General features: G+C 37.5%; 1 protein-coding gene across 4 annotated transcripts in view; it reads right to left on the bottom strand.

The window, feature by feature from the left end:
- Positions 1–21,861, bottom strand: part of CEP112 (centrosomal protein 112) — a 460,069-nt gene that overhangs the window by 203,068 nt on the left and 235,140 nt on the right. The gene's annotated exons all lie outside the window — the stretch shown is intronic.

Here is a 21,861-nt window from a genome sequence, read left to right as displayed (position 1 = left end):
GCAGGAAGTGTAGGTGCATCCAGGAAGTGCAGGAGCAGCAGGAAGTGTAAGTGCATCCAGGAAGTGCAGGAGCAGCAGGAAGTGTAAGTGCATCCAGGAAACATAAGTGTGGCCAGGAAATGAAGGAGCAGATACCCTTTAGGAGTACCCTCAATCAAAAGGAGCTGAAATTCCAAGGATAAATGCTCTAGATTCCCATTCTTTGGTAAGACAATTCAACTGGTGTGTTTTTAAAGATTACCCAGGGTTCTCAAGTGGAATGGAGTACCCCTTGTTCTCAGTAGTAACTTGATCAATAAGGCACCCTTTATTGGTTTTTCCCTCCCCTGTCTCATACTACCCATTCCCTCACTTCAGATTTGCTTTGTAATTATATTACTTTGTAATGTAAAATTGCAAAGGAAGTGGGAAGCTGGATTTCTATTAACATGCCTAGTTATCCTTCATGCCAGTCAATTTTCATGGCCATTAGCTTAAAAATTAATATGTATCAAATTACCTTATGTGATGCAAGATATAAATTAGCAAAGAGTTTTAACCAATATTCATTCCTTGAATGCAGTATTCTAGTCATTATATGCACCAATACTTTTATATCTTTAAGTGAGTATTATGATGCATTAAGAATTCTACTTTGAGTGACCTTTAATCAATTTAATGAACTGCTAAGAAGTGACCTTGACTAAAATAAAACTATAGATGTACAAAACGAGGCCAGCCATAGAAACAAAGGGAATGAGAATATGCATGCTTGGGGGACATTCACCAAAGAGCTCTCAGCAAATTTCTGGAAAATAGAAGGTAGAAAGGACTATACTGAGATGTTGAGGGATGAAACAGGCTGTGAAAGCCAGAGCTACTGGGGAGGCATCAGCAGAGCCGGGCGCCCATCTGTTCATTACAACCCTCTCGAGAGGCTCTGGGCTCACGTACTACAAAGACGGTAAAGACACCAGTGAGAAGTGAAAATAAAAACAAGCTCCTGAAGGTCTATGTACAGGGGAGGTGGGGCCCACCCCTACCTACAGACTGTAGGCAATCCAGGTGAAAAGCAGAAGGCTCTTCTCTAAAAAAAAAAAACAAAACTGAATGAACAATCCAGGGAAAGCCATGGCTTCTAATATGGATTCTGCAACCCCAGAATAAAGCTCCCCTCATTCTAGCACTTAAAGGGGCAGGATTCTAACACATCTTTCAGTCTAAAGGCCACCCCCCATCCCAGAACTTACTCTGATTTCCTACTCAGGGAGAGACATATTAGGAGGTGAGTGGGAAAGAAACTCTATTTGTACCAGGAATCAGCTGTGCCGCAGTCCTGTCTGTGCTAGGTTGAATAATGTCCCCCTCTACCCAAAGACGTCCACATCCTAATCCTCAGAACCTGTGAATACGTTACCTTAAATGGTAAAAGAGACTTTGCAGATATGGTTAAGGATCCCAAGACGGAAGATTATCCTGGAGTAAGCATGTGGGCCCAAAGTAACCATGAGGGTCTTAGAAGAGACAGGGAGGAGGGTCAGAGTCAGAGTGAGGGCGCTGTGACAAGGGAAGCAGCAAGAGGAAAGGTGATGTGGTGCAGGGCCACGAGCAGGAATGCAGGTGGCATCTAGAAGGTGGGAAAGGCAAGGAAATGTATTCTTCCCTGGAAACTCCAGAGGGAATGATCTCTGCCAACAACTTAACTTTAGTTTTGTAAGACTAATTTTGGATTTCTCACCTTCAGAACTGTAAGATAAATTTCTGCTGTTTTGAGCCACAAAGTTGATGGTAATTTGTGACAACACCAATAGGCAACTAAAATACCATTCATCTTTTGTACATATGAATAGAAAGCAGGAATCATCAAGCACAAAAGAAAAGTCAAGAGAAATAAGTATGAAATAGAAATACAAACAGAAAAACCAATCCGAAAGAAAAAAGATAATTCAGGGCATTGTACTAAGAAATCACTCTAATTCATTATCTTGGAGAAAGGAAAATTTATTACATCTATGAAATGAAAACAAGATACTCTGAGAAATAAACAGAAAAATACAAAATGATCTCTCAGAATTTAAGAACATGATTCTTGAGCATAAAGGGAAGGAAATTTGCAAATGTACAGTCAAAAGACAAAATGAAAATTTTGAGAAAAAAATAAGTCATGAAGGCTTTCTGAGGTCTTTAATTTAGAGTCATAAAAGCCTGAGAGAGGCAATTAACCAGCTGTCATTCCGAGGCGTGAAGAAGTGCTGAGGGTGGGACTGTGTCACACCTCTGACCACAGTCTGAGGCACGTAGCCAGGGCTCAATACTAGTTAATTCCCCTAACTTTTCTTATTCAAGAGACAAAAATCTCCTGATTGTTCAACCTCAGATTGTTCAAGCTTTGGAACAATATTTATTAATTCCATACTCATAATCTTAATATTCTTAATCTCAGAAGAGAAAGTTTACGATTATGGTAAAAACAAAAATTAGGAATAGGAAGTCAAGGCTCTACGGAGCACAGAGCAGTGCAACTTTATTATAACTGAAGGATTTTTTCCCTTTGTGTCATTTTTATGAGGACAGATGCAGCCAACTTCATGTATTAACTTCAGAGGCAAAGCAGAGAAAAGATTGTGTGTGTGTGTGTTTTCCCTTTGGCCATCAGACATAGCTTCAAACAAGCATCTTATTATTTTTACCCCTTAAAAGTTAATTTATTGCCTGAAAAAGAGCTAAAGAAGTTCCTGAAGATGATCTCAGACTATGTTCCCTTTGCCAACTAACTATCCTTAATTATAACATCACACCCACTGGACATGGATAAAAAGAAGAGGCGATGGTACCGCAGTACACCATGACAGTTTCCATATTTGTCCTCATAATGGCAACACTTCAGTGGTATTAAAGTAGGATTTCTACACACTGAATTCAGTTTATGTACCAGAGATGCACCTAGAAAGTCTTTGAGGTAAAACAATATCAATCTCAATGATCACTACCAGAAGACAACAAAATTAAAGTCATTCTTCAAACTGACTCTCCCTTTTGAAGATTTTAATATAAATTACGGAGAGGAACATTAAACTATGTAGGAATATTTTTCTAACACCACAGAATCAGTGGCATAGTTCACTCCTTGCCTGAGCACGGTGGCTTTCAACAAAAAACTAAAATAGGAACTTTTGTTGATTATGTTTCTGCTTCTTATGGACACAGCAGCCTCTGCAGGGAGAAACTACATGGAGACAAAATAATTTTGTATTTACCAAAGAACACTAAAGAAATAATAAAGAAGGAAAATTATACTCTTCAATTGGGAGAAAACAACACAAGAGCAGTGCCCAAGGAGCACACACTGTTGAAAGATGGAGCTACCGCCCCCTCCAAGAACGGCGTAGGGCTCCTTCTTCATGGCTCATAATGCCTCATTATGTCTCTAACACTGTGCTTAGCACATTATTTCATATTTATGTTTCTTTGTCTTTTACCCCTTATGATTAAGTGTGTCTTATTCATTTTTGCATCTTCAGCAGCTAGCAACATGCCTGAAATTAAGGCAGCCCTCAGTATACGTTGGATGAATATTTTATAATTTTAATCATATTACCAAAATGGTAATCAGTTCTCTGAAGTTATTATTATTTGGAGATTTAATAAACATCCTCTGTATATTATAGAAATCTGAAGGTTAAAAAATATGGTATGGGAACAAACAAGGCCCAGACCTAGACCAATCCCTGCAATATAAATTTATTGATTTCTGCTCATTCATTCACTGATTAAGCATCAGTACTTGGGCCAGGCCCTCTGGTATGTTCTTGGAATACAAAGACAAATAAGGCGTCTCTCTCTGGAAAACACAAACACATAAATAATAATGACAGTCCAGTAATTATAGGCTTATCCTACACATCTATTTTTGTCATTGTATACTAGAAATTGTGTGAGAACTCAAAGAGATGGGAATAAGTACACTGACAATGCCATCCACCAAAGAACAAACAAAACTAAAAAACTAAAATGAATTGATGGCTTCTCTGGGAACGTGGCAACTGTTAGCCTCTTCCCCTGTGACCTAACCCAACTCTGAAGCCATGACTGGCTCAGATTTCCTGTGGCCCTTATTGATCAGCAAATCTGCCTTTGTTAATATAGATGTTTGCATATGTTTGCTGAGGCCACAGTCTGTACTAGGAATCTTTTAGGTATAGGGTATACAGAAGTGAGGAAAATGGGTAAATCCCCTTTTTTCGGTCCATTTGAGGGTATAGACAAAAAGTTAATAACTATGTAATATAAACTGAGAATAGTGCTCTGAAGTTCACAAACAGGGAGCTCTGATAGACCAGCAGGGGAGGCCCTTGTTAGAGAGTCATTAAGGAAGGCCCATTTGAGGAGTTAACAACTAGGGTAAGACAATGAGAAGGAGCTGATACTACAAAGGCCTACAGCAAAAGCCTTCTAGTCCCAATGAACAGCATGGGCCAGACTTTGAAGATAAGAAAGAGGATGGTATATTTTAGCAAGTAAAAGAGGCCAATGTAGCTCAAGTAGAGGTAGCAGGGAGAGAAGAGCTGGTGAGCATGTTGGGAAGGAACAGTAGGGCCAGGTCATGCAGGGTATTGCAGGCCATGCTGAAAAGTGGATTTTATTCTAAGTACAAGCTATTGAAGGATTTTAAGCAGGGGGTTTCCTAATCCAAGATACATTCTGAAAGAGGTCATTATGGCAATGGAGAAGAACAAGAGAGAAAGTAAGACTATCAGTTAGGAGGTTACAGCAGAGGGCGGGTGAAAGATGGTGGCGGCCTGGACCAGGGCAGTAGGTGAAAGCAAAGGAAGGACATGGATTGGAGATCTATTTGGGGGTTGAAGCTATAGGATTTATCAAAGGATTAAGAGAAAAAGAAGCCATTCAAGAATGACTTCCAAGTTCTCGTGTGGGTGCTGAGTGTATAGGAATGCCACTTGTAGACAAAGAGAAGATGGGAGGTGGAGGTTTCAGTTCTGGCCTTGTGAAGTTTGAGGCGCTTGTGAACTAGTTAAGAGAAGATGCCAAGAGGCAGCTGGATATTTGAGTCCAGCTCTCAGATGAGAGAAGGGAACTTTGAGGTTCTTAGCATAGAGTTGTTATTTAAGGCCACTGAAATGTAGATGATCACTCAACAGAAGAATGAAGAGGGGAAAAAAAGAAGCCAGACTCCAATATTTAGTGCAAGGTAGAGGAGCTAGTAGAGAAAAGGAAACTGAGACGGAGAAGTGGGAGCAGCAGGGGGAAAGCTAGGACTCGCTGGGAGACACAGACGTCTTCAGTAGGGGACAGTGAAAGGGACGTCTTCAGGAATGAAACCTCACCACAAGGTTAAAGCAGTGAAGACTGGCTGGTCACAGTACTAGAAAAGGGAGCTAAAACAGGATTCCAGAAAACAATGATGATTATACTGAGAGAAATCCAACTCTTCCCAAGTAACTCAGTAAACTCTATGAATCTCAGAAAACATGTAAGGACTAGGCAAATGTATTTCCTAGTAAATCCTACCTGAAAGTGTTTTATTCCATGTTCTCTGCTAAGGAGAAGAGAGAGAAAAAGAAAATGAAACATTTAAGAATATGAGGTAGACCATAGATGGTAGTAAAAGGAGAATTAAAATATTGCTCCTTTTACTGACATCTATTTTGCTAATTTAAAACTATACATATTCAGAACTTCTTCAAACTACGGTTTGGATGTTAACTTATGGTATAAATAGAAATTCTCTTTGAAGAGGATGAAAAAAAGCAGTGCAGAATGATCAGATTTGTACAATGGTATCAAATCTTCCAAGTAAATGGAAGAACTGTTTTTATTCTGAGAAATAGAAGCAAATTTCTACTGTAAAGCAGGTGCACATTATCTTAAGAAAATTTTCTCATGGATTAAAACTACTATTTCTCCTGAATTACTATTAGAAAATTTAAAAATAATCACTTTTTACTTTAAAGTGGACTTAGATCTATGCTCTATGTTTGTAATTACCCTAAGCTACTTATCTATACTATTTGGCTCAAGATAATATCTATCATTCAATAGTACACTGAGCAAAGACAATGTCAAAGTCTGCTTTCCTAAGTGATTTTTTTCTAGATCAATAATCGGATGAGGGGAAATGTTTTAACGCAAAATAAGTAACTGTTTTAAAATTGTGTTGTTTTCCCTTTCTAAAAAAGTGGTTCAAGTTAACCAATTACACTTCATTACCCTGCGATGCACTTGAACAGACTAACGCTGCAAGAAGAGATGCAATAAAAGAGAAGAGGCATCTTCCAATCCTTCCTGCCAGAGTTTAAGAGATACCAATCAAGCAAACACCTCTCGGAGAGTCACAAGACTGCTGTGTTAATTAGCTGGTGATATTTTTGACTACGACTCTCAGATGATGAAACTGTTTTTCCTTGTATTGAACCAGCTTGGCCCAGACTAGCCTGTCCCGCAGTGACATGTATATTGAATACAAATCAGACAGCACAGCTTTAAATCTGTGTTGCAGCTCTCATTTCCAATTCGAGAACTGTACTATAATCATAAGCTTCTGGTGGATGAAAGGAAATCAGCTCTCTGAATATTAGCTAATGCCACATTTGCAAGTCCTGAAGAGATCTGTGCTGTTAAAAAAATAGATCATTTCGCGTGAACCTATATATATGAATTGCTTTGTACTGCTCAACTGATAGAAGCAATGCCTGTGCTGGGATTAAACCCTTTTCATCATAAAACCTCATCTGGTTCGGAGTCCAAGTCCATCAAACCTTTTCCTTTAAAGTCCCGCCTTTGATTCTACATCAATTTATTCAAACCGCAGCTGGGTGGCTGAAAACGAAAGGACAGCATCATTTAAACCAACCATGTTCCCAACTTGAAAGAAGGGCTATAATTAAAAAAATGGGCATAAAAGAATGGAAATGGGATAATATTTTTTAATGGTAGTTCAAAGGCCGACAGATGTCAAAGCCTTTGAAGATGTCAGTACACTGAGCAAGAAGTTGCCATAAAAGAGCTTGCCTGAGAGGTGAAGCAGCTTTTTAATGGCTGAAAAAACCCTTGCAGACACATCCTTGTGTTTTTAATTTGTCAGAGTTTCTGCAGTATTTTCTGATTAATGACACATGATTATAACTGCATAGCAGACATAGTTTTATACTTGGTTAAATGAATAGTTTATTCCACATTCTTTTAGAACTAGATAAGAATAGGGACACTTTCTTAGGAAGTCCAAAACTGTTCTGATTGCTTCACATATTTATGCTAATTTTGTGGGACTGGCCAAATTCAGAGTTACTGTATGTTGCCAGCTTTTGTTCTTTACTAGTCTGTCTGCTAGTAACATTACAATTCACATCTGGTAGTTAGAACGCGATTCACCACAGTTTCATTCTTTTCATGTACATGGAACAATATGTGCCTGAATAATTAATTTGTGCACCAAGTCATGTCAAACTAAATTTATGTTTAAAAACATTCCTGAGCTCAGTCTAAACAACCACGGGCTGCCATTGGGGTTCAGAAGAGAAAGACTTGCTTAGGGGAAAAAATTGCAGCCATAACTACAGTATGACATTAATGCCTACTCAAAAAGAAAGAGCTGTAATACCATGTGTAAAATGCTGGGGGACACTTTGCTAGGATTTGGGGGAGGGACTCAGAATGTTCCCGAACTATTCGCCCTTCTAAACAGTTCTGACATGTCAATTTGATTTGTTCTGTGAAATTACCTTCACAATATTCATGAATGTTAACCACAAGTCACCAGTGAGTAGTAGCAAAAAAAGGCTTTCCCACCACTGGGTGTGCCTGTAATTTATACCATGACAATGTACAGAGGAGAGAGAGTTCAGAGGCTTTGAAGTCAGACAGATTCGGGTTCAAATCCTGGCCTGTTCACTCCTGGGCTGCACAGGATGGATCTGTCTTCCCTTCTGCAAAAACCAAGATAATATGTACCTCCTTCCAGAAAGCATGTGAAAGTGTCTAGTACATAACAGTGTGCTCAACTCCCTTTCTCAAACAATACACAGAAAAATTAAAATTAGGTCATTTCTAGTTGAAAATGTTTATATTTCTATATATAATAAAATCACCTTTTATTGAAAATGATCATTCTTTTAAAAGTGGATGTTGAAATCCAGGTCCAATAGCTCCTAAGTACTGCCCCCTTCCTTATGTTGTAATCTTCCACGGCCATTAGTGATCTAACCCTAAGCACATACCTGTTTGCTTCTGACAGCTAACTTTTGGCTCAATCCTGCAAGGATACTCAGGGAGGCAGCTCAGAAGATAGGGCACTAGGGAAGAGATTGGGGCACAGAAGAGGGAACAACATTTTCAAGTAGGATCAGGGAACAGACCTAGGAAGTATAGAGGAAGAGTAAGCAAGCAGTGCCCCCAACCCAGAGAGAGCATCTCTCATAGGCAGGAGGCCTCCAACCTGACCCTGAAGAAGCTGATCTGTAATCCACTCACCTGCCCCGACCCCGGTTTTCTATAAGGAGAGGGGTATCTTAGGGTTTACTTTTCTAAGGTAGGGGCTGTTGCCTCTTTTGTCTCTAGGTGACTATAGTTTTGGCATTACTAACCCTAGGCACAACTTCAAAGCAGGTGAAGGTTGCCTTGAGCATTTTTTTACCTCCTTGTCTGCACTTACTAAATCTTCTTCTTGCCCCCTCCCCCACCTCCAGATGCCCAAGTCTTCTGACTACAATTCCCCTATGGCACCCCACCAGGAAGTTATCTTCCTGCAACATTCCTCTTCCTTCTCCTTTTACACTCTTTCCATCCATCAAAACTCCCACTTCATCAGTGTAATAGATTTCAGTTTGATGAGAGCAATTTAATTAGAATAATTTCACAATATGGTGGCTATGACAGTTACTTTCCTCCCCATCTCCACGTTGTTCAGATCTTCCCTTCTATGAAGACTTCTCTGGTTCCTTAAGGCACATGCAGTCGTCTGACCAGTGGAATGCAGGGCAGAGAACCAGGTAAAAGCAATGACCTCATTTGCAATTCTTTGTGTACTTGCTAAACTGCTTGGCAAGCCTGTGACCACTTCCGGGGGAAGGCTTTGTCTTCTTTGTTTTTGTATATCTCCTCTTAGCACAGTGACTGCTACATGAAGGTATTCAATAAATGAGGAACAAACAAAGAAATCGATGAAGGAATCCTTGGAGATAAATTTGCATCTTAAAAGAAATCATTTATTCTTTTTACCATATATCTTTATTCATTTAAATGTTAAGTGTTCATGAATTACCTGTTCAAGAATTCATTTTACTGTATATATTTATCCATTTTGAATTTTTAAATGCTGCACGAGTTACCTAGTCAAAGCAAATACACTAAGTAAAGTGCAAGCAAGACAGAGAACGTTAGTCAGCCCAGACAAATTCCTCTTCGAGATATTTCAAGCCATGTAACTGACAGATCTCAGGCATGGTAGTAGATGATTCTGGAGTGGGAGCTTTCTCACAGCCGGGTGTCTCAGATTGGGCATTCCAGAGGAGCTTCAGACCAGCTTGTGATCTCCTTTTCTCTTGTTGACTGACGCTGGGTATATCCTCCCTCTGACCTCAGAGCCTCAAACTCTTGGTTCTAACGTAGGCCCAGGCAAAACTTGGTCCTTTTTGCCTCATCGGGTGAGCCTGACAATCGATCCTGCTTCTCTAGGTGAGCTGTGAAACTTCTCCTTCTACCCCAGGAGCGGCAGTGGGCTGGAGGCGCTGGGCTGGACATATGGCTGATCCTCCCCACACCACAATGGAAGCCTGGTTTAGGGCTGCCTGCAAATCATGCCTGACCCTGCCACTAACTGCCTGAGTTGCTTCATTCATCTGGGTCTCATGGTTTCCTTCTCTGAAATGGATCCCCTGAGCTCGACGTCCGTGACCAGCTGCAGAATGATGCGATGTGGAGTCAAGCTTCATAGCTGTCGTTCATTTGGTGCAGTAGTGCATTTATGTTGTACGGCCACAGTTCACAACTTGAAAAAAATAAACTAAAATTTACAGGGTTATTCAAAAGTATTTTCCCATTTTCAATTCTCTCAACAATCCAGGAGTTAGGTATTATAGTTTCTTTTCTTTTCCTGGCTCCTGAAATACCACTTTGTCTTGGTTCCCTTCCCATCATTCCTGACCACTTTCTCGGTCTTCTTGTCCAGTTCTATTTCCTCCATCCTCCCTTAGGCGCTGAGTGTCATCTATTCTCATTCTTCCTCCTCCTTAGGAGATCACGTCTTCATGTTGGTATCTATTACCATCCATCCTGGTGACTCCCAAATCTTTCTTTCCGAAGGAGAGCTCTCTTTTGAACTCCAGTCCTATATTTCTACCTGCCTAACTGACACCGACACCTCTATGTTCTGCAGCGTATCAAACCACAACTCTGGGTCTCCTCTCTCATACCTTCCGTCATATCTTCTTTACTTGAGATCAAAGCACCTTTATCATTTTATTGCACTTTGCTATATTTATATGTCTGTTAATCTGGAAAGTCTGAAGGCTGGGCCTGCTGGAGGAGGCCACAGAATATAACTGTCCATTTCCATGCTGGTTTTGTTACCAGCTTCTTATACACCTGGTGGCCAGGCAGGCATGTAGGCAAAGTTTCCAGACAGCAGAAAGGGACCAGGAGGGTACTAATCTCCCTTCACACCATAGAATGGTGAAGAAAGTATCCTCAAGGGCCTGATTAAATCATCACACCAATCAGGTGGTGTCATTGGCAAAAAGGTGCCTTCCTGGGGACTTGTGGGTCAAGGCAGCTTGTCCTGCTGACTAGGGGTATTACTTTGTCTCCTATCCAGCCTTTGATGTGCGGTAAGATGTATCCTTTGTCTATGTTAAAGCAAGGCATTCTTTACTCCTATCTATTGGTATGAATCATATTACCCTCCTTTTATGACAGATGCACAATGCCTGTTTCCTCATAGAATATAAGCTGGAGGACAGGGATCTTCCTCTTTTTAATATTCCAAGGCCCTAGTACAGTGCCTGGCACATAGTAGCAGCTCAACAGATGACGCTAAATGAATGAATGAATATTACAGATGTGGAAAACGATGATCAGATTTATGAAGTGGGTTACCCGGGTTTATAGAGCCAGTAAGTAGTAGAGACTGGCCATGAACCAGCATCTCTGTCTTCATATTTGATAAGAAATTGGCAATTGCATTCAGGCCCATGCTTTCATTATTGTCTACATGCCAATGAAGTCTAAATTCATATTTCTGGAATCTCGATCTGCATATCCAACTCTCTATCTGATACATTTCCATCTGGATGTTTAAGATGTAGGTCAAACTTAGCTTGGCAACAGCAGAACTTTTGCTTTTGCTTTTATTCCCTCCCAATCATCCTCGTATTTGACACCACCATCTATCTAGCTGCTCAAACCAAAACTCTTAAGAATTCTTCTTTCCATCACTCCTCATATCCAAGCCATGAGCAAGTCCTGTTGACTCCGATGCGTACGTCTTACAGACCTCCAGGACTGTGCGCAGCAGCCACGGTGGCCTTCTGAAAACACGAATCGGACCCTGTCCCCTTACTGCCTAGAAGCCTCTCATTGCCTTCCAATCACATTTAAAATCAAATCCAGAGTCCGCCCTGGTCCTGCTCTTCCCTGCACCTGCTGTGCTCACACCACACAGGCCTCCTTTTTCATTTTGTGAACACACCAAGTTTATTCTTCTACAGAGTCTCTGCACCACCTGTTCCCTCTGGGTGGCTGGCTTCTCATCAATCAGATCTTAGCTTAGATATCTCTTCCTTGGAAAGGACTTCTCTGATGCCCAGGTAACACAATCACTTGGTCATTATCATATCTCTCCATTTTAATTTTCCACCTACCAGTTATTGCTATATGATGCTCTCCTTGTTAATTCATTTTTTGTATCATCTTTCTTTCCCCACTCAAGTGTACCTTCAGAGCAGAACACTGCTCTGTCTTGGTCTTTGCTGAACCCAGTGCTGCAACCCCCTAAAGGGCTATATAGGTTATGCCCTACACAAATCTGGGGCAATATTCACAGATACAAGGACATGAGGGGCACCTCCTCAAGGGGTGCACCCCCAGCTCCAGGGCCTGGCACAGAAGAGCACTCACAAAATCTTTATTGAGTAAATGAATCAAGTTGAATAAAGTCCACATCGTAAGGAAATTTCATATACACAATTCTGCCTAATTTTTGCAGACGGGAAAACTTATTTGGAAATAAATTTGATTTAGATGTTATTCTAAGATTCACAAATATAAAATTTCCAAGTCAGAGAGTTCCATTTTGTCAATATTAATCTGGAACTATGAGATTTCAAACAGCAGTCAGAATAGTTAACAACAATTATGATTTTCATGAGAACATTTACTCTATTACTCTTATTTCTAAATTGAATGATTTTTTTTTAAGAAACACCAACTTTACGGGAATAGACTATGATGTTTACTGCACGTCACTAGAAATTGTTAAAGAGATGCAAGTACAAGAGTGCATATTTCCACATCTTCCAAAGTCTGAACCAGCACATGCACAGTCAGGACTGACTTTAATAGGGGAGCCAGGAACACACTGCACCCCTTGAACTCGTGGCTTTTGTCTAACGACAGCTTTGGCAGTAATTTTTGAATAACTGAAGAAGAAAACGTTTCCAACTTTCACACTCCACTTCTCTTGTTGTACATGCCAACATCACTCTATCTGGAGCTATCAGACAATTTGCCCAACAAGTGAGGAAAACATTTACATTATAAGAAATTAGCTTTTCAGGAAACATTTGGTGAACACATGCATTTTGTACATTAAATGACATCTCTGCAAATAACAAAATAAATAAGGTTCCACTTGACCCTGGGGATCTGGGGTTTGTTTCATTAATAAATATTGACTTAAGGAGCAAACTTAAGATGAATGAATCACCAGCTTAATTTTAACCTTTTTAAAGACCTTTCAAGCCTTTACACTGAAAAATTCCCTCGTTTTGAGACGCGGGGCCTGGCTGGACTGTTGGTTCCATGTTCACTGAAAGCTCTTCTGTGCCACAGAGCGATGGTATCAGTGGCAGACACACACACACACCCTGCAAGACCAACGCTGTCTTGCAACTGCCCCCATAAACAAGGGAAGAGACCCCAGATCCAGGCCACATACTTCGGCAAACTTCATCCCTGAGGACACCATTCACTCATTTTCAAATACTACTAATACGGTCGGGCCTTAACTTCACATGGAAGCAAAACAAATCAAAATTACTCAGAAAAATAACACACATTTTCAAACCCTGCAAGTCTAATTCTGTATTGTTTCTTTCTGATTTCTTGTGATCTTTCCCCACTGAATTTTCACTGAATTTTAATATTTGTTTCAACTGAAAATCAGCTTAAGTTTCACACTAATCTACCAATTTCAATGTTTTGGGGCTCAATTAGGCCAATTTTTATTGTCTAAAAAGTTTCCTCCTAATGACAGTATTTTTCAAGCATTTTCTGTAGACAAATATTAAAGTAGTTTGAAAGTAGACTATTATTTTCATATAATGTCTTGCTCTCCTCCTCAAATAGGAGTTTAAGGTCTCCCTGACATCAATTTCTGTCATTTTTCTCATGAAAAAATGCTCAGGTGTTAAATATCTTTCATATCATGCAACTAGGCATGATTCCAATTAGCCCTGAATGGAGGACAAAATGACAGTTTAATAAGCCTCAATTTGCCAGCTCTTTGAACATTTGATGATATCATCATTTTGCCAATCATTTCTTGCACTTTGGCTTCAAACCTCTCTGTCATAAAAAACTACCTCAAATATACAAATAAAGACATCATCTCTGAGAGAACTGACTGAGTCAGAAATCCAAAAATGACTTTTCCAAGACATCAAGGAAAAAGAGTTATTCATCCAATATTTCCTCAAAGATAATTTCTGCCAACATTCTCAGTAATTTCGCTGAGGCAGAGGTGAAGAGGCGGAGGAAGAGCAAGATGCTAAATATAACTGAAGCCTTTTGCCTTGTGTAAATGGGAATGACATTCAGCATGTGGAATAACGATTTATCTCTGGGTATTTTATTTTAAAAAAGAATTCATCTGAAAACTTCTTATTTTGACCAAAATAACTCTAGAATTAAGCCAAAACTGCATTAATATACAGCATTTTTGAGGATTCTAAAAGAAATATATTTTCTAATTATTCTTTGTTATTTCCATTGAGAAAGTCTCCAGGTTTAAAATTACCAAACCACCTTGATTTCACTTCTAAAAGATTGTGAATAGCTGTAGTCACGTAATAAGATCCTTACATGGGTTCCATTAGAGAAAAAATACTAACACTGAAGTCTTTGAGATTTATTCCTTAAAATAAATGGATCATATGTAATATTCCAAATTAGTATGTGACTATAACAGAAGCCACCTATAATAAACCATTCACAACAAACCACACTTCACCAGCACTAAATGCAAATTCCTAAGAAATTTTTATAGAGATTGGTAGGCCCATTGACCTGAAAGCTTACTGGATTCTTACTTTGGACATATCTTCTTATTTCAGTAATAATGTGAAAACCAAAAGTGAACCCATTTCAAAAACATATTCATTTTTCCATTCTACAAATTCTGAAATTTGTGGGAAGGAATTCTATTCCAAATAAAATACTAAGAAATGCATATCTCTTCAGAATTTAATTTGTCTCAGAATAAAGACATAACCATGGCCTGTGGCTTTGGAGAAGATTGGAACTACTGGCTAGAGTCTGATTTGGATTTACATAGTCTGAGTTATGGGTATCGGTATTTTAAATCTAGCAATGTATTAACAATCCAAAATTGAAAATATAATGGAATTTATGCAGAATAAATGAAATTCAGAGACAATGAGTTTATACACAAGCAGGCGTATGGGGCAGGGACCTTTTCCATGAGTCTCAGCTACACTAACTACTGGTTATGTAACCTTGAGCAATTTCCTATGCTTTCTGGATCTTTCCTCATCGATAATATGGAAATACATAGAGTTATCTTCCGACCCAGGTAAGAAGATCAAAATAGAGTTTCCAAATAGGAAATTTAATCCTTACAGGGTATTAAGAGGGTTGAATGAGATAATGCAATGTAAAAGACCTAGCAGAGAGCTTGGCGCATGGGAAGCATACAATAAATATTTGTTGCTGCTGCTGCTGTTAAACACACACAAGCATAAAAATTCAGTGTTTTTCTAGGAGGTACCGCTTACTAAAACTGGAACTCAAGCAGCATGATTCAATTTTGACTTTGCAGCAATATCGAGTATGGCAAATCACTGAAAGAAATGCAAATTTCAATGAGAATCTCAGCATGGGGAACAAAGAGTACCAGTGTCTCTCTCCCATGCCAGGCAAACATTCACATATAACCCTGCTCCTTTTTTGTCATGTCTAAGTCTCTCCAAAAATCTAAAATCTTTCTTGGAAGAGGCTATGAGATAAGAGTACTGAATTAAGATTAAGAAGCTGTGGTTTGCTAGTTCTGCGACCTTGGGCAAGATAATGTCCTTGAACCACAGATTCCTTATCTGTAAACATAAAATAAATGGATGTGGTCATCTCTTTAGATTACTTAATCTGACTACATTATTGCTGGATACTTAGACACTTGATATGACTAAAAGCTTCTTTTGTCTGGCAGAACATACTGTATACACAGACTTGTGTTCCCTTGCGACCTCCCCAATTTTCACCACTGCAGAGTGATCACATTATACCCCCTATTTGAAATATCTCCAGCATTTAACTACTAATTCTTAAGAACAATTTTAATATTTCTAAAAAATCTATTAGGTATAATGAGAACAAAAGGCAGATTTTTAAAGCAATCATTATTAATTGACATGAAGTTGTTAATTCAAAGGGAATACTTTCTATGTTATTATTTGGAAGGTCTGCCTTTAAAAGGAATATTCTTTATCTAAAAGTGGACCACATGACATAGAATGTGGTTTCCATGGTAACTGCCACATTTGAAAAATATGCACAGGACTAAAGATACACTGTATAATGCTTCTACAAATGGATCATTCTTCAAGAAATCAATTTCCTTGTCTCAGTCTGCTTCTGTTTTTTAACTTAATTTTATCCATGATGAGGACGAAGTTGAATTATTTATAAAAGTTTAATTATAGGCATATACGCTACTCTTGTGCTTAGAAAATGAAAATAATTACAGAATTTTATAATTATAATGGAAAAAGAAAACTGGTGACCAACAAAAAATGTAAACTTTGCTTGAAAGGGCATCATCTTACTATATTTTCTCCTAATTAAGTACTTAAGAAATAGTATTCTCATACAAAGTAATATATATAAAAATACATAAATATAAATACATTATTAAATTCATTAAATACTATTAGACACACAACTACTGGATACTAATAAAATGAGATCTTCGCATCAATACATCTACGTCAAAATATGAGAAGGACTGGTTCTATTTGGAAAATTCTATATAACTTACGCTTTTGGTGTCAGAAAGACAATATTTCCCCCAAAGGCTTTTAAAAATGGCTTAGTTAGGGAAACCTCTATTTACATTTTAAATGTATACAGAAAATTCTTGGTCTATCTTAAATATAGTGCTTAGATCATACTATAAAATTTTATCTAAAGAAAATAAATTGAAAATTGTAATGCATGGCTTTACCACAAGACCACTGAAAAGGTCTTATTTTATTTTTACAAAGTAATAAAATGAATTGTTAAGAAACATTTTCCCACCAGCTCTTCTAATGTTTGACATTAAACATTCTATACATTGCAGCAAAACCCACTAATACTTAAAACACACTTAATCCCACTCCTCTTTCCCTCTAATACAAATAACTCAGTGCATCAGGGGACAAGTATCAAAGTGTGGTGTGTACACAGCTGGAACACCAGGCAACCACTCTGATGTGACCATGTGTGTCACTAAGGAGAAGAGGGGAACAAAAAGCAGGGTTACATTAACAGCAACAGCCTCATTACGTTGGGGAAAATAAGGTTCACGTAGTTTGGTTTATCCAAGCAATCAGCCCAATTTAACCCACAGAAATAAAAATATTTCCTACCTCAAAACCAAGAAAATGATATTGGTGAATAAATGATGATGAAATACGATTTTGGTTATGTAGGTAGGATGTGAACCATTTCAGTATAAGGCACAAATATCCTATACTCTGGACCAAATTACCATTTCTTACAGTTTCCACAGTATAAATTCAGAGAAAAGAAGCAGATATGGGAAAGAGAGAACACACTTCAAAGTTAACACTAAGGCATTAACTTCTAAACTGCTTCTAGTCTCAGTCATGTTTCTATTTTTTGGCTACTAAAGATATTTTGCAAGGGTTTCTGGAACGGTCATAAAGTGATGGTACTAGAACTTGGTAGGATCGTGACTGAAAATAAGCTTTCTTTTGATTCATAATATGTACAAAATTGGATGTCTCAAAGCACCTATGTTTTTTGATGTTGAGAATAATGGTATTTTCAATAAATTAAAACAAAATTTTGGCATATTAAAATAAAACCTGCTAATTACCTTTTGTGGAAGTACTTTAAGAATCTCAGGTTCCCCAGCAGATTTTACTTCCCAATGTTCTAATAGATAGAGAACAGCACCAGGTACATTGGTCAGCATCCTTTATATTGCCTTAAGTCACAAATTTCTCTTAGAATTGAGAGCTAAAAAAAAATGAATTGGTATGACTTTTTTCATGAGATAATTAGAATCTCACCATTCATCTTGTTTCCCTCTTTGCTGTGGCTTCTAGGCAAGCTCAGAGCCAAAACCTGTACTTAACTGAAGGATTTTTTTTAAGTATAAATTTCATAATGCAGTTAATATCATTTATTGCTTAATTATTATTTTCAGTTACATTTTACTTGCTTAAGTGTGTGTTTATTATAAAATGCTGCCTCACATCTTTTTTGAAAGTAGCTGGCATGTAAAGAAATTAAACCAAGGGTTTTCAAAAAAACGTTGCTCAAACAAAGCACAAACACCATATACAGGTTTAACAATAATATTAAAAACATACATACATTGTTAAATTCATCCTTAAGTAATCTTTGAAGAATGATAGCCAGTGCTTAATTCACTGCACGCATGTACACACCCAGTTTATAAATGCAGATTTTTATCTTGTGCCCAGATTCCCAAAGTCATGGAAAATAATGTCATTGAGACACAATTTTAAAAATTAAAATTATCATAAATATCGTTTCTGGAAAACTGTTTTTTAAATAGAAGAGAGAAAGAAGAGGATTTCTGAAAATCCCACATTTTAGAATGAGTGATAGGTGCAGCCTCTTACTGTGAATCAATATGGCAAAATGAAGATGATCTGTCCATTTGTTATGCAAAAATTGTTCATATCAGAATCATAATTCTCAGTTTCAGGATTCAAGAAAGGCATCAAGGTGCCAATGTTAGGCAAGACCCATTTTACTAAATTCAAATTCTAGGTTTCATATATTTTCAGATCCGCTTGATAACCCTCCCCAAGTCTGTCATATCTAATTTGCATTCTTCTGATGGTGGTTGTCAGTGGCTGCTGTGGTTACCCGGACTCCTTGACTTGTCTGTACCTCAACAGGTCACAGAGACAGCCATTCTAAGATGGTGACACCACCTCTGGGGTAGATCACACAGGTTCTCTGTAACAGCCTCTACAGTGTTCATACACACCACTCACTTCGGCAACACAAATAAAAATCAAGCAATCTCTAAGTGGTTCAGGGTCCTAAAAGAACAATAAAGGAATCAAGAAACCTATGCTCTGCTATTCTTGTAATTCAAAGGGATAAACTGCAGAAATTCTTCCACTACATTGCAAAAACGAATTACATGTGGAACTATCATGTTAGAAGCTTTTCTAAGATGATCATAACTAAACTATAAATTTTTTATTATTAAAAAACATGACTGAATCAATAAAATCATTCTCCAAATTAATTTCCAAAAGAGGGATCTGGCAAATGAGAAATATTTGACAATGAGGTTGTGAATCTCTCTATGTCTTGATATCTACTGATCTGGATGCTTTTTCTTAAACATTATGACCTTAGGTAGACACAGACTGAACATTTTGTATGAGGGTGATAAAATTTAATATGCATTTTAGCAAAGTAAGTATCAGAACATAAAATATCCTACCATTGAAAATCAACATATTATGACAAAAACATAATATATGCATAGAATAATTAGCTAAATGCACCAAATAAAATGAGGAAAATGGCTAAGTGTCCCTAGTTGCATTACCATATCATATTGTTTCTTTATAAAACAGAAATTACTTGAATAACAACTAACCTTTAATAATCATATAGCATATTCACCAAAAGGGAGTTCCTAGTTGATATATGATTCACCTTATGGTAGGTAACTATACTTTGTAATAACGATTTTCTTATCAGTATACAATATATCACACATTTGGAAGGAGCCTAACGCAGATTTTTAGTATATTGTCTGCATTCAAGAATCTGATGGAAGAAAAAGCAGTAAACAAAGCTACAGTCTCCAGATTAGACATCTCCCTGGTCCTCTTCTGGTTAAGTATTTCAAATAGTCCTTTTTTACAAAATGGCCTCCACTGCTAAACGGGAGCAGCCAAACAGGAACAGAAAATCAAATATCTCTCTGGGACTAAAATTAAAAATTATACAATCCAATATTTACTGCAGCAAGCCACAAAACAGTGATTTGAAAAAAGATCTTCTATTTTAAAAAATATATGCCCACTTTGTTATTTTGGAATTCAGGACTTAAAAAGTATTTATACATTAGATTATTTAGACTACAATCACGAAAAGACATATTTGGAAAATTTAGGACTTACCTGAAGGAAGCTTTGAATTAATATCCTCAATGAATAACCAAAAATAAATATAAATTATTAGCATTTTGGTATATACGATAAGATTTTTAAAATATAGCTTATTGATAAAAGTTTAAAAAAAATATTTTTTCTGAAAACAATTAAGTACAGCTTATACAGAAAATCATTTTCACTTTGATCAAGAATGCATTTAGTAAGTTTCCATTGCTTACTAGCATTCCCGTAACAGCAATTCCAATTGTTTCAAGAAAGACACAAAATATGAGAAATATAATCCTATCTATAGCATTTGAAGAGGTCATATGATCCTCATACTTAATATTTCAATTAGAATAAATTCAATTAATAACCTGCTTATACTCTCCCTGTGGCTTAATTATATGTAATAATTCTAAAATTCCCTTTTGTTATCATTGGAAGAACCGCACCCTATATATGGCAGATAACGACATATGCAAAATCACAAAGATCCTCTAAATTTGGCCTCCACTTGTGTTGGCTTTCCACAACAGCACCAAAACAGTAGGAAGTTATATAAATTAATCTATTTTATTGTATTAATTATTCAATTCTGCTATGCAAACAGACCCTTCACTGACTCAGAACCCAAATATCTCACAGAAGACAATGGTAAGGCTTAGCATCATCTTTGAAGGAGAACATAAGTTTGAAAGCATTCTTAATAAATTGTATGGCTAACAATCAAAGGACCAGCATATATTTTATAAAGGCTCTAATGAGGTTGGTGGCAAACATACAATGCACAGTGATTTAACAGGAACCACCTGACTATTCTGGTACCATGGCTACTACAATGACCACCTTTTTAGTTAGCAAACCTCCATAAAACAAACTGAAAATAACTTTCCTATAAATGTATATTATTGACAAAAAAACACCTGTGCTCAGTATATTTATATTGCCCCAGTCATTCTCTGAAAGTAAAAGACAACTCAAGGTCAAATGAAAAAATAACCAATAACTCCTATTCTTTGCCTTACCGCCTCCCGCCCCGCACTCAAGAAATTAACATCTTATTTAATCAGTAGTATTTTTATGTTTAGATAATTATAAAATTGTTTAAACACATATCACAACAAACAAAAGGTTTATTTCGTTGTTTTAAAATTATATTTTTTAGGGAGGAAAGACAACTAGGAAGAAGCTTATGTGTGGTGAGGATAATATGGTTAGATTTCAATGGGAAAAGAGGTGTTTAGACCTAGTATATGATATGGTTTTATTAGAAAAGAAAATTATTTTTTTATTGTTATCAATTGCTCTTCAATTTTTCTTTAATAAAATTTCACAGCAATCTCCTCAAGAGGATACACTAAAGGCCTTTGATTATATATACCCTAAAGAATGTATTGTACCACAAAGATACACACCCAATAAGATTTTTTTTCATCTGAAATTTATAAAGATAATTTTCCATGCTGACAGTGCACATTTCATCCATAAGTTTGAAGAGTCAAATGCTACCACAGCTGGGGGTTATTCTGCCAAATGGCTTCCAACAGGGACTACAGAGATGGAGGCTGGAGGCATGCGTATGTGCATGTAGGAAAAAGCAACAGACCTGATGGGAAGTAGCCCTTCTCTAGAGTCATTTATCAATTGCCATCTGAGTGATCTAATCAAATACAGTCTCATGAAAAAAAGCAACACTAGGAAGAAAAGCAAATATTAAAACAGCTGCTTGATTACCTACAGAGATTAAAACAAAAAGCAAGGAGTCAGGCTGATATATTTCATAGGGATTTGCTAAGGCTGAGGGGAGGGGTAAGGGGCAGATACCTTAAAAAAATCCATCATGAAAGGAACTGAGACAAGATTATAAAAAAGAGGCCAAGTTATAGCGCGCCATGGGATTTTTAATCTGGCTACCTGTGGTTTCTGTAGTTAAAGCCTTATTCATCCTCAAAACGGGGGGGGTGAGGGGAAGAAAACAAAAAAATCACATTTATATGTCAGTTTTGCAAATGATCAAACAGCGTGCATCAAC

This window comes from Equus quagga, chromosome 11, assembly GCF_021613505.1.
Source record: "Equus quagga isolate Etosha38 chromosome 11, UCLA_HA_Equagga_1.0, whole genome shotgun sequence".
Classification (NCBI taxonomy): Eukaryota; Metazoa; Chordata; class Mammalia; order Perissodactyla; family Equidae; genus Equus; species Equus quagga.
Note: the sequence above shows the minus strand (reverse complement) of the source record. Positions and strands in the feature narration are given on the sequence as shown.